We start from the raw sequence: 14,843 nt of genomic DNA on the forward strand, positions 1-14,843 counted from the left end.
CAGGTGACTGTCATGAGCTATACTTCTGAAAGTAGAAGTTGACCACATACCTTGTGAAGCCAAGAAGATCGAGTGCATTGTCCTTATACTATATTGTTTGTCTATACAGCAACCAAGCATTGTTTATTGATACGTTTAGCGGAAAAGCAAGAAGTTGGTAGTACAATTTCTTCGTTCTGAAATTAATCCTGTATTTTCCAGTATTTTCATCAAGTCCGTCCACTCTTCCTACGTAAGTGTTGTAGCTAACAACTGCAGCAGTAGTGAATATATCAATAAACTTTCTCTCACTCCTACTGTATCGTTTAGATTGTCCAGTTGGTTGAACTACACTTCTCTTTGAGGCGATGGTAACAATGCTGTTGTCATAGTAGCGAATCAGAGTCAATCCAGATTTATTATCGGTTACTTGGTCATATGTTCCTCTTGGAGCTTCTTCCATTTTTTGAAGGTCTCGGAGAGGAGCACCCTCTGTTCTATTTGAGAGAACTGTTCCTGTTTCAGCGCAGCTCTTTCCTTTCAGTACATCCAAAAGTGGCAATGAAGTAATAAAGTTATCAAAAATGAAATCGTATGTCTGTCCATTCTCAAATGCAAGTTTTGTTACTAGGTCTAACACAACTGGACCGCCTGCACCAAGCTCAGGTCTTCTGTTTCCAGTTGCAGCACCCTGATATGGTTCAGCTTGAACTACGTACCCTAGTCTTGTACAAAGACACCAAACTTTATAACCAAACCTAATTCGTTTACCTGCCATATGTTGCTGTTTTTTACCTGCCATATGTTGCTTTTTTCCATGTCTACCATAATACGGAATCATAGCCTCATCAATACATAGCGGTTTTTCGTTATTGAAATCTCTTAGCCACCTATCATTCAAGAGTTTCCAAAGGGGTCTCACTTTTGAAAATCTGTCATCTTTGGATAAGCTGTTGCTACCGCAGGCGAGTATGTATTTCACAATTTTTTTCAAATCTTCCCCTTGACATTGCTTTTGACACAGCTAGATTATGGCAATCCTCGCTCATTTCCCAGTACATTCTATATCTTGGTAAAGGGTTGTAACCTGTCAGAAGAAATATGGCCAATAATACTCTTATTTCTGCACTTTACACATTGAATGCTGTATCTGCCTGCTAATGAGCGTAAATATTGTGTAATTGGCTAGCATATGCACAATAATGTCATAATAAAACAGTTCAGATAGCTGTACTGGTGACATTTCTTCTGTAAAAAATTGTGGAAGGGTCCATGTCTTCATCTGCACTTCATTTATATCATTCTGAGTCCATCTCCTATCAGCCCTCTTTCTTCTGCCGATAACAGGAATAGTATTTGATGTAGAACATTCCGGGCTGAGAACACTATCAATATGCGCGGCACCAGAAGTTGAACATGAAGACTCATTAGACTCCCTAGGACCTATCTATCATACAAAACATCAACTTTCTCGAAACCATAAATAATATCTATACAGTTACAGATAAATAACATAGAAAATTCAAATAAGCGTATTTCCTAACCAAAATCTTCAATTCATAGTATTGCTAATATTTAACTCTTGGGTAACAATTTCCCCATCACAATATTCTGTAACTTTTGCTTCTGCAACAGGTCTTAGCTGGTTGACACTAAGATGATTTATATTACTTTCACACTCGCCACCTGAATCTTCATCTGACCGGCTTCGGTCATCCTTGGGATTTATGTATAAATCAGAATCAGTAACATCAATATCCTGTTCCAATAATGCTATAACTTCATTGTCAGTCAACCTAAAATGCAAGTGCTTTACTGTTATTTCAATGCACCCATTCAATCCCACTGTTCAAAAAATGGAACACTCAGCTATAATGCATTACAACCCATTGTTGAGAACAGATATGAACAAATAACACACACACATTATCATTTTGTATTCATAGTCATATTTAGAAACTATAACATCGTTATCCAATGTCAAATATAGTAAAACTTACTTACCCTTTCCTTGTAGTCATTTTTCCATAAACAGCAATTACTACAGCACCAACAATGTTGCTATGCAGATGCTCGCAGCACAACTGACAGTTTTGAGTAAAAAAAAGAGCATGTAGAAAGCCAGCAGTGTGACAAACTTACCAAAAACCAAAACCCCAGTGCACAAAAAAATTACAAAACTTTTGTTCCAAAAATGGAACAGTGGGATAAAATGGGTTAAAAAAAGACAGAGGTGCAGTGGTCAATAAACTCCTCAGAAGCCACGCATTTCTATAGCAGATGCTGAGCGACAGTTGAGGTGGCGTAAGGAATGACTCCATTGGACAGTGGATGACGGGAAACGGGTGATTTGGAGTGAGGAATCACCCTGTGCCAATACGACGGAATGGCGAATGCCTACACTCTGTTCATCATAAGAAAAAACCTGATGTAAACATTACGCCATGTATTCTTCCGCGTTTGCTTGAATCTCATTGGATTTCGTTTCACGTGGAGCGGAAGCCAAGTTGTGACCAGTAGAGTCAAGTACGATCATAAGGATACGCTTTATGCTGTGTTACTCGCACTTAAACAGAGCGATGATGCGGGACAACAGCTTTACTGGCGCATTAAATATGGAAAGCACTGGCCAGCCAACAGTCCACCTAACTTGCAATGATGTGAGCAGTTGCTATTCAGACATAAAAAGAGACGAGCAAAAAACGAATGTCATTTAATTTTTACAGAGGATTAAATAATATTCGGCAAAACTCCATCACTACCGCGCGCTTCTTAGGTGACCAGACGGAAAGCATAAAATGCTCTCGTTCTCACCTAACATAGTATTTTAATTACAAACAAGAGTGAAAATTCCTAACTCTAATACTGGGTAATGTTTCTGACCGAGCTATGTGTGATGCAAAAGCATAGTATAGGGATTTCATCGTACTGTTGAATGTTGAAGCCACTGAAATTTTTAATTACAGTCAGTCGTCAGGTAATCTCTTAGCTCCTTCCTTATCCGAATCCGAGAAATACAATTCAGTTGTCGAACCGTCGTTTCCTACGTTGATAACGAGTCGATCAACAACAGAATCCACGAAGCCAACCAGGTGCCACATTTTCTCCTATTCTTTCATGAGCCGCGCGTGGTAGCCACGTGGTCTTCGGCGCCTCGCCACTGTTCGCGTGGCTCCCCCTCAAAAATGGTTCAAATGGCTCTGAGCACTATGGGACTCAACTGCTGAGGTCATTAGTCCCCTAGAACTTAGAACTAGTTAAACCCAACTAACCTAAGGACATCACAAACATCCATGCCCGAGGCAGGATTCGAACCTGCGACCGTAGCGGTCTTCCGGTTCCAGACTGCAGCGCCTTTAACCGCACGGCCACTTCGGCCGGCCGGCTCCCCCTCGTCGGAGGTTCGAGTCCTCCCTTGGGCATGGGTATGTGTGCTGTCCTCAATGTAAGTTAGTTTAAGTTAGATTAAGTAGTGTATAAGCCTAGGTAGGGACCGATGACCTCAGCAGTTTGGTCCCACAGGAACTTACCACCCCCCATTAAGACGTGCCGTTCTATATCCCGCCAGCGTTCGGCAGTGACATGTGAAAAAGCTGCGTGCGTTATTTCTAGTAAGTCTGGCAGATTAACAGTCCAGTTATTTCTCGGCCAAACTCCTTAACTTGGCTCCATAATAGTTCTGTTGGGTTCATATTGTAATGGTACATTGTTGTTGTTGTGGTCTTCAGTCCTGAGACTGGTTTGATGCAGCTCTCCATGCTACTCTATCCTGTGCAAGCTTCTTCATCTCCCAGTACCTACTGCAACCTACATCCTTCTGAATCTGCTTAGTGTATTGATCTCTTGGTCTCCCTCTACGACTTTTACCCTCCACGCTGCCCTCCAATGCTAAATTTGTGATCCCTTGATGCCTCAAAAGATGTCCTATCAACCGATCCCTTCTTCTAGTCAAGTTGTGCCACAAACTTCTCTTCTCCCCAATCCTATTCAATACCTCCTCATTAGTTACGTGATCTACCCACCTTATCTTCAGCATTCTTCTGTAGCACCACATTTCAAAAGCTTCTATTCTCTTCTTGTCCAAACTGGTTATCGTCCATGTTTCACTTCCATACATGGCTACACTCCATACAAATACTTTCAGAAACGACTTCCTCACACTTAAATCTATACTCGATGTTAACAAATTTCTCTTCTTCAGAAACGATTTCCTTGCCATTGCCAGTCTACATTTTATATCCTCTCTACTTCGACCCTCATCAGTTATTTTACTCCCTAAATAGCAAACCTCCTTTACTACTTTAAGTGTCTCATTTCCTAATCTAATCCCCTTAGCATCACCCGATTTAATTTGACTACAATCCATTATCGTCGTTTTGCTTTTGTTGATGTTTATCTTATATCCTCCTTTCAAGACACTGTCCATTCCGTTCAACTGCTCTTCATTGGCGAATGTAAAAGTGCAGCATTTGTATGGTGTGCTCGATGCTCTGAAAATGATAGTTTTTCATGTTTCTACAACCCTTATCTATATTGTGGTAGAAAACAATGGACATAGTCTAAATAAAGAGTATTTGGTTTTCCATTTTTGCCGTATAAATTAAATTGTTATGTTTTCTTAATTTAAGCATCCTTTATTAACGCTCTTTCATAAAATACTGTTAATTAAGAATTCATATTTGAATTGAGAACAGAAATTTCGAATGCAGAATGTAACTAGAAACAGGAAGACGTGCATTAATCAGAAAAAATGATGATGAATTTTACAATTACGAGGTGTAGGTATTTCAAATTGAACGAGAAGAAAAAAATATGAGGCGAGACTCGAACCAGTGATCCATGAAACTGCTACCCTACTAACTCTGCTATGTATCTAACGAGTACGTATGTCTCAATTGTATCTAATTAACTCCCTCAGAAAACTTCAAAGATGATAATCTCTGTAAATTTATGAAAAACTTTAAGAACAACCTATTTCTCGACACTTTTTAACTGCGAGTTTCACTACGGAACAGGAAGAAGCACTCAGCCATTTTCATACTGCGTATTAATAGCGCGACGATCAGAGCACAGCAGTGCAGAGGTTGTGACTGTACACGATTTTTGAAATAAAAACAACATAGCTAAAGCGTGATTAAGAAAAACATTGATGGCTGTTAATACATTTCAATATTTTAAAGTTTCGTTTAGTGTCACTTAGTAATAATATATCTAATACAGAAGTAGGACCTACTTCCAAGAGTGTACCAACACGCGTGTACGTGTGCTACGGCTACTGATCAATCATATCGTTTGTATTTGCTTACATCAGGTTTATCCTTATGACGAACGGAGTATAGAGAACGTTACATGGCATCATTTAGAGTGCCAACAGTGAAGTGCGGATGTGGTGTTAGGGTATGGAGGTATTTTCCCGTGGTTAGGGTGCTTGAGAGAACGCAAATGCGGACTAATACGAAGACATTTTACAGAACTGTGTCGACCATACAGTAGAGGGACAGCTCGGAAACGATGACTTGCTGTGTCAGTATGACACTGCACCCTGTCAGAAACCTGTATTTGTGAGGCAATATTTAATTAATGCGTGAATAGTTCGTCTCCTAAGCATTGCCTATTGCATGTGCCTGATGTTTTTCGTTCCAAATCTTAAAAGTATTTTCATATCAATAATAAATTTTCAAAACTATGTGTATGGTGATACAGTACAACGTAGGCTTTCATGGCCGATATTTTCTTCACTTATGGTGTTAGGAATCTGTATGCAACTAGAAGAAATTTTTTATCCTTTTTAGTCCGAGTTAAAAACAAGTAATATAAAAATTTATTTTTATTTAAATAATTATTTTCTGCTTCTTAGCCTTGTGATCGTGAAGTTTCTCAATCGATGTTAAACATTATTTTAAATTTGAGATTGTATGAGAGACATGAGTAAGATTTCAGGTTTATTTAAATGTTACTTTTGAATACATTATGGGAGTGACAGTGATCAATGTGTTACAAATATTTACTATAAAAAACAGTCTTGATCACAATTTATTAATTATGGTGACTGGTTTCGACCACTACTGTGGTCATCTTCAGACCAATGAGTAAGAACCTCCTTCTGCTGGAGAATCACTACTATTCTCCAGCAGAAGTAGGTTCTTACTCATTGGTCTGAAGATGACCACATTAGTGGTGGAAACTGGTCACCATAATACATAAATTGTGATCAAGACAGTAAATATTTATTTAAATATCTTTTCATCTGATCATATGTGGAAGTAATACCTATTAGTAATACAGTAAAGCCATATATTTAATTGTTATTTTCTTATAAAATGAAATTAAGGAGTAACTAAAATTTTTATAAGATTTTAATTTCAATGCTAGCTTTGTACCTGCACCTTTGCCCTGGTATGGATGTGTCACACATATTAAACACATCTTCCTTTAGGCCCTCTCTCTTTCTGTCTTCTCCTCCCCCTCTTTCTTTCTGTCTCCTCCTTCCCCCTCTCTGCATCCATCTCCTCCTCTCTCTGTCCATCTCGTCCCACCTCTCTTTGTCCATCGCCTCCTCCTCCCTCTCTCTATCCACTGTCTCCTCCCCTCAATCTATCTCCCATCCCTCTTTTTCTGCCTATCCACTCCTCCCCCTATCTTTCTGTCCATCTCTTCCTAATCTCTCTATCTCTCTCCTGCTCCTCCTTACCCCTCTCTTTGATGGATGGATGGAGAGGGTTTTAAGGGCGCACGACGGCAAGGTCTTCCGCACCCGCTCAGTAACAGATTGAGCCGGGTATCAAGAAAAGACTCAGAACAATAAGATTAAACAGAACGTAAGACACAGGAAACAAGCTTGGAAAACTATGTGTCTACCCCACACTGAAGCGTGGGACGAAGCATGCCGCCAGCAGTAAAACATGGACAACTCAGGAAGAAAGTGGTAGAGGGAGCTAAAGCAATATAGGTGATGGTAGCGGCTGGCTGACCGCAAGGAGAAGGGGAGGAGCCAGCCACTGTGTAATACACTAAAACCTCCAGCCCAAAAGTTTAGGCCAGAGACCAGACACATCACAAAACTTTAAAACCCTAGACACACACGTCTCATCATTAGCTAAAACACAGGGCAGATCCACATCAACTTGTGCTTCTGCCCTTGCATCACGGTATAAAATGCAGTCTGTTAAAATGTGCCGGACATAGATGTGCACACCACAACCATCACAAATCGGGGGATCCTCCCGCCGTAATAGAAAGCTGTGTGTGAGAGGACAGTGCCCAATCCGAAGGCGCGTGAGGGTCACTTCTTCCCGCCTGAGCTAAAACACAGGGCAGATCCACATCAACTTGTGCTTCTGCCCTTGCATCACGGTATAAAATGCAGTCTGTTAAAATGTGCCGGACATAGATGTGCACACCACAAGCATCACAAATCGGGGGATCCTCCCGCCGTAATAGAAAGCTGTGTGTGAGAGGACAGTGCCCAATCCGAAGGCGCGTGAGGGTCACTTCTTCCCGCCTGAGCACCCGGCAAGAGGTACGCCACGGCCGGAATGTTGACTTCACCAACCGCAGTTTATTGGCCGTCATCGCCAGCCATTCTTCCTCCCACAACTCCATGCACTTCTTGTGGAGTGCAGAAATGACAGACTGCAAGGGAATAGGACATTGGACCACATCCTCTCTCTGTCGATCTCATCCCACTCTGTCTGTCCATCGCCTCCTCCCTCAACTTTCTGACGATCCCCACCTCCTCTCCCTCCTTTTCCCCAACTCCTTCTCCCACCTCTATCTGTCCACTTCCTCCTCAATCCTGCCTCTGTCGACCTCATTCTCCCCCTCTCAGTATCTAATCTCCTCCTCCCCCTTCTACCTGCTCAACTGTGCCCATCCACAAGTATACCTACTGAAATGCTTTCTGATACTGTCCCGGAGGGGTAACGCAAGAAAAAGTAACAAAAGTTTAAAAAGTCCCATACTGTCGCGCACCTCTCCCTCGGTGGCGTACAGGTCAGTAAGCAGCGTGAACATAGTGCAAGCAGTAAGTGTTGAGGTGGTGGAGGTGCCGGTCTTGGGATTGAGTGAATGCCTCCAGAGCGAATCCCCCCAATTGTCCACCTACCTGAGGTGGCAGATGGCGGCGATGAGGCTGGCTGTGCAGCGGCCGGCGGCGTCCACCTCTGCGTCGGCGACCTCTGGTCGAGTGGTGCTGGCCTGGCGCTCCGGCTGCGGGGGCGGCGGGGCGGGCCCGGCGAGGGCGGCGTAGCGGTGCAGCGCCGACAGCGCCTCCCGCGGGTCGCCCCACACCTCCACGCTGACCGCCAGCTCCAGCAGCGCCTCGCACTCCTGCCGGCGCCAGCCGCGGCCCTTCACGCGCCGCACCGCCACCTTGCTGCTCTCGTGACACATAGCGCTATCTTAACTTGACTCTTAAAGTCTATCAGAAGGCCTGCGAGGAAGCAGTAGTATATGGCATGTTCAGAATCTACACTACTGGCCATTAAAATTGCTACACCACGAAGATGACGTGCTACAGACCCGAAATTTAACGGGCAGGAAGAAGATGCTGTGGTATGCAAATGATTAGCTTTTCAGAGCATTCACACAAGGTTGGCGCCGGTGGCGACACCTACAGCGTGCTGACACGAGGAAAGTTTCCAACCGATTTCTCATACACAAACAGCAGTTGACCGGCGTTGCCTGGAGAAATGTTGTTGCGACACCTCGTGTAAGGAGGAGAAATGCGTACCATCACGTTTCCGGCTTTGATAAAGCTCGGATTGTAGCCTATCGTGATTGCGGTTTATCGTATCGCGACATTGCTGCTCGCGTTGGTCGAGATCCAATGACTGTTAGCAGAATATGGAATCGGTGGGTTCAGGAGGGGAATACGGAACGCCGTGCTGGATCCCAAGGCCTCGTATCACTAGCAGTCGAGATGACAGGCCCTGTGCCTGACATGCTGCACATCCGCAATCTGCTACATCTCCGATAGAGGTGAAGAACTCTCCAGCTGCCTGGTGGGCTTTGAATTGGCAATTTTCAAGCGCTGCACCGCTACGCCGCCCTCGCCGGGCCGGCCCCGCCGCCCCCGCAGCCGGAGCGGCAGGCCAGCACCACGCGACCAGAAGTCGCCGACGCAGTTGATATCCGTTTGACCTATGGCAGCGCCATCTAGCGGGCCAACCAAAGCGCCATCTGGTTTCCCCCTTCAAGCTAGACTAGTTTCGTTCTTTGTAGTTTTTTCGTTTGACGCTTATTTCGCGAGATATTTGGCCTGGCACGATCAATGGACCACCCTGTATATTATGAAAGTAACGATCCTGTTCCACTTGTTTCGTATACTTCCGTGCATTATTTATCTACAACGGACAGCCGAAGACATGTGAAATCTGCAACTCCGCTGAGCAAGTGCGCCCTGAGCGCTCGCTGCGCCACGTAGACCAGCTGCGTAGCAGAGAGTAGGAATAATAACCGAAAGGAAGGCCCTGTCTCTACTAGAGACACTGTGGCGTACAGTGTCAGCGCTGTTAAGATGTTGCTGACCCATGTGACTGTAGCGAGCAGGTAGCGAAATTCCCTTCTGTGATGTCAAGCAGTAGTCCAGGCACATATCCCTGGTTGACGGCGCACCGGTAAATAGGTAACACGACTTGGCGCTGTTGTAATTTGTATAGCGAATTTTAGTTTTAGTTGATAGTTTCTCGGAAACGATTAACCGTAGTTGCTGTTCACTTAAACTTGCAACTCATTAAATATGCATAACAATTACCAGTTGCTTTTGCGGTAGCGTAAGTGTTGACAATGGAAAAGAAAAAAAAAAAAATGGCTCTGTGCACTATGGGACTCAACTGCTGAGGTCATTAGTCCCCTAGAACTTAGAACTAGTTAAACCTAACTAACCTAAGGACATCACACACATCCATGCCCGAGGCAGGATTCGAACCTGCGACCGTAGCGGTCTCGCGGTTCCAGACTGCAGCGCCAGAACCGCGCGGCCACTTCGGCCGGCTGGAAAAGAAAACTGAATTAATATTCATTATGTTTAATGATTAATGTAAAGCTGTGTGCAAACCTAGGACTGCTTTGTAAAATCTGGCTGTGGTCTTTGTAAATGGAAGAAAGACATCACGAAATAATGAATGGATACTAAAATGAAACTCGCGGAACTGTGAAAGGAAAACTATCCGAAAGACTTACTGTCCCTTTACCTCCTAGTATTAACCAAGAAAAACCCCTAAGCGAATAAACAACATGAAAAACAGTTCTTTAGAGGAATTTTCTTCTGATATGAAACATGCAGAACAGCTCGTGAGTGACAATGCACCATTACCAATGAAAGTTTACGAGACTGGGCCCTCAAAATCGCAAATGAGATGAACGTTGCTGATTTCAGGTCATTTCGATCTGATTAAGCAGATTCAAGAAGTCACACGGTACATGAAGTTGCGTGACAACGAAGCTTACTTCAAATAAACTGTAGAGGAGATGCCACTAATTCCTAGCTGACGTGAAAACGAAGCTTGCTATTATCCCCAGATCTGCCATATCTAACGACGATCAATCAGGTTTCGTGAAAGAACTGCGGCAAACGGCACTTTATCATTTTGAGGAGAAAAAATATATAGTCTGATGTGCAATCGATTAATGCAATGACACATTAGTATACCATAATGACAACGATAAGTGTGAATGTATTATGTTACCTCAGCGTTATATCTGCTTTCAGGGACGTCAAGGCATATTAGGATCAAAAACTAAAAATGAACTGTTTAGTGGCAAATATATTATAATCGACCTATCAAGCCTGGAAAAACTGGAAAGAATAATATTTAAGATTTCATTCAAAAGAGTTTGTAACCAGTCGCAGAAATTAAATCGTTGCTTTGGCCTGGGCATAACGATACTTCTGTCTTCCAGGAGGTCGACGAGAAGACTGTTGTCATAATTCAGATTCCATTCGGAGCGACCAATGTGACTGTCAATATAGGCTTTGTTCGACTGTGGAAAGTATTTATTATTTTAAGGAAGTTGTCGAACAATAAAATTTCCTACTGTTCCATCTCATTTGAGGTTTATCAGGAGACCAGATTCTTAAAGTTCAGTCATTCGTGCGTTATCAGTTTGCATCGGCACAATTTACGAATTTCTTTAACTATGCCCGGTACGCAGCTCAATTAGCAGTGCAGCAGCCAGGACCATTTATTGCTCCACAGAAATTCTGTCCAAATTAAGCTAGTAACTACTGTGACGTGCCTGAATGCATTAATTTTTCTTTCGTCAAGTGCACCTACTGTAAGGAAAATGTTTGCTTCCTTTATTCGGATGACACTTCGCATTATTGTGACGACTATGGGTAATAAATAGGGAACTGTTCAATTTTACTAAAAATACATTATTAAAAAATTATCATAAGAACTGTGCTACAGGAACTGCTACAAAATGATATGTGTGGAAGAAATATTTCATTTCAATAAGTTAATGTCGCGATTGATGGAAGTCGTCTGTAATATATCATCATATATTGCCATTATTTATGTTTCTCTGCTAGTCACCTTTGTAAGAATCACATATATAACAGTCTAGCTGTCGATACGAACTGCCTCTTATTCAAAACATTACTGATACGTGATATATTTTGATTGTTTAGGTGATTAAAATTTGCTTATATCACTCCAGACACTAGAATTAAGCAGTGCTACACTGTCTCGTCACGGCCGACCTCGCGTTAGGCAGGAAGGGCTGTACAAAATTGCTGTCATCAGCGATTCTTCGTGCAACAGAAACGAGTAAATTCGACAGTTTTTAATAAATACTTCCATTGCGTCATAGTAGCTAAAATTATTACAGTGTCATTCTTTCGTTGTAATCTTCCTGCGTAAAAAATTTCGGGATGGGTTTCGGCATGTTGGATGGCACCATTCCCTTGTGAGTCGCTGTTCGATTGCTGTTTATTCTTTACGTTATATTGTCCCTGTTAATACATGTCGATAAAATAAATATCGCACTAATCTGGAACCGCTCCACGAAATGGGAACGTAAAATGCCGTTAGAAAATAATTTTGTTTGTAATGAGAAACAAACCAACACTTTCCTTCGACACTGGGCATCTTGTGAAAGACATGGTGAACACTATGGCTTTGGGCTGACTTTAACTTCACAATGCAAAAAAGAAATTACAACTTTATGCTGAAATACCACAGGAAATGTGTCTGACGACTCATAGGATAGATACCCTTTATAAAGCAGAGAGTGTGTTTATATGTCTGTGTTATCCTTCCATACCCCTGAATCTATTTCACCCAAGTTTGGAACACACACAGCAAACATGATGAGTATTATCACGACAGGCATGTTGTATGGGAACAGCGTCGGACTGCCAAATAAACCTGCTTTGAAGGGCAGCCTACTTGTCTGGGACAAGAAACGGTTTTCAGCCCACAATATAGAGGCTTTCCTGCGTAACAGGCAAGTTGTGTTGAAGTAGGGTCTACCTGCTTTATCGACCTTGAAACGCGTATGTATTCAGTACCAGCGATGGCGAGGCATGACAGAATCTCTGACCAGAGAGTTATTTATCGTTGCTAGTTTGCGCTTGACCGCGCGAGAGTTCAGTTGTGTGTGTGTGGAGTCGGCAGAGCAAGTAGTGAGTTGCGAGTTGCACTCTGTCGGCAGTAGTTGTAGCGAGTGGACGGTTGTACTGAGCGGGCGTCGGCATGCGTCGGCGGCGTGCTCTCCTTCCATCTCTGGTCACGATTCAGGACGAGGTATATAGTTATAGAAGGTAATGAAGCATCATTGCGCTCACCTAATGACATATGTTAATTGTAATTAATTTGTTCAAGAATTGCCCCAATAATAATTTTCTTATAAAGTAACTGTTTTAAGGAAAAAGATTCATTTCAAGTTAGATAATACTTCCCATGCATTCCCTCCAAGAATCAAAATTAAATATGGGCCAGCATTGCACGGAGCTGTGCCGAAAAATAAGAGCAGATATAGATGCAGTTTACTGAGGTAAGAATTTTGGTTTTTCCATTCAGGTTTAATTATTTCACAGGGCCGAAGGTCAGCGTTGCTGCCCTTATAAGATTTATCAGGTTTAATTATTTCTGTTCACATGTTACATTCAGTTCATGCTTCATTATTTAATTAACATTATTGTGAGTTTAATGATCAGTCATCATTCCTTAATTTTTGTGTGGAGTTTACATTTGGGCCATTATTATTCTTTAATTCTGCTGGGAGGTTACAATTTCACTAATATTGACTTATAAAATTTTGCGGGGAGGTTACAACCTGCAATGCATGTCGGCTTGTTGTGTCAGGAGCAAGTATGGAATTTTCAAGCCCCTGATGTGTTGCCTGCCCTTCCTGACACATGTGTTGAGAGAATAGTACCAGGCTGCTTCACTGAACTGTATTGCAGGGGCTTCAATTGCCGACAGTATGGCTGGGGACAGGCTGAGGTGCATAGAGGAGGGGATGGACAGAGAGAAGGGACGAGGGGAAGATGTATGGTGCAGGTAGAAGGTGTAGGTAGGTAGTGGGCTAATGGAAAAGGAAGAGGAGGTGGTGAAGATGGAAGAGACAGGGGTAGAAGTATATGGTCAGAGAGAAGGGGCAGGAAAGCGTGACCAGAGAGAGAGAGGGATTGGAAGAAGTGGACAAAGAGAGATGGAGGAGAAACTGAAAAAACTGACAAAGAAATACAGAGGAGGAGATGTAGAGACAGAAACAATGGTAAGGAGGAGATAGGTAGGAGGAGGAGGATGTGTGTTCAATATATGTGTCAAATACATACATGGGTGAAACCATAGGGAAAGGATAGTCTATCTATATCTGTCATTATAAACCTGAGTGTATGTGTGTATGAGTAAGAACTGCTCCCAGGCAGAGCTAAAGATATATGCACTTTTGAAGCCCCTTCCATGTAGGATCCCTTGCCTGACAGGTGTGTCATGTTGGGATGATGATGATGATGATGATGATGATGAAGTCCCATACTTCTTTACAGAGCATAGGGGAACGACGTGGGAGACCCGCGCCGCCTTATTAGGCAAGGTCCCAGTGGAGGTGGTTTGCCATTGCCTTCCTCCGACCGTAATGGGGATGAATGATGATGATGAAGACGACACAACACCACCCAGTCATCTCGAGGCAGGAAAAGTCCCTGACCCCGCCGGGAATCGAACCTGGGTCCCCGTGCTCGGGAAGTGAGAACGCTACCACGAGACCACGAGCTGCGGACCATGTTGGGATAGTATAAATTTATCTTCTTAGCCTATGTTTCAGGGCAGCCTACATGTCATGCCAGAAATGATTTTCAGCCATGTGCCCAGCACAATAGGTGTGTTGTGTTAGAGTTGTATTGGCCTGCTTTGTATGCTTTTTGTGGGAAGAAAGTATTTCAAAGTCCATGGCATATAGACTGTGCTGCACTAGATGCATGTTGTGGGAGCATTACCAGATTGCTTTATCAGCCTCTTTTACAGGGCTACACGTGTGGATGGGTGTGCCTGGGGAAAGGTTGAGATGAAGAGAGGAGGAGATGGAGAGAGAGGGGATGGTGGGTACAGATAGGGAGAGTGTGGACAGGAGGGGATGTGAAGACAGAGAGGGAGGGGGAGAATAGATGGACAGAGAGAAAGGGGATGGAGTAGATAGACAGAAAAAGGGTAGGAAAGAGGATGTGGGCTGAGGGATGGGAGTAGGAAATGTACAGATAGGGACGGAGGGAGATGATGGGCAGAAAGAATGGAGGAGATGGACAGGTAGGGAGGTGAGGAGGTGATAGGCAGAGATGGGGTAGGAGTTGATGGACAGAGAGATGTGTGCATAATATATGAATACATGCATGTAGTGTATAACATGTAGGCAGG

Source organism: Schistocerca nitens, chromosome 2, assembly GCF_023898315.1.
Source record: "Schistocerca nitens isolate TAMUIC-IGC-003100 chromosome 2, iqSchNite1.1, whole genome shotgun sequence".
NCBI lineage: Eukaryota > Metazoa > Arthropoda > Insecta > Orthoptera > Acrididae > Schistocerca > Schistocerca nitens.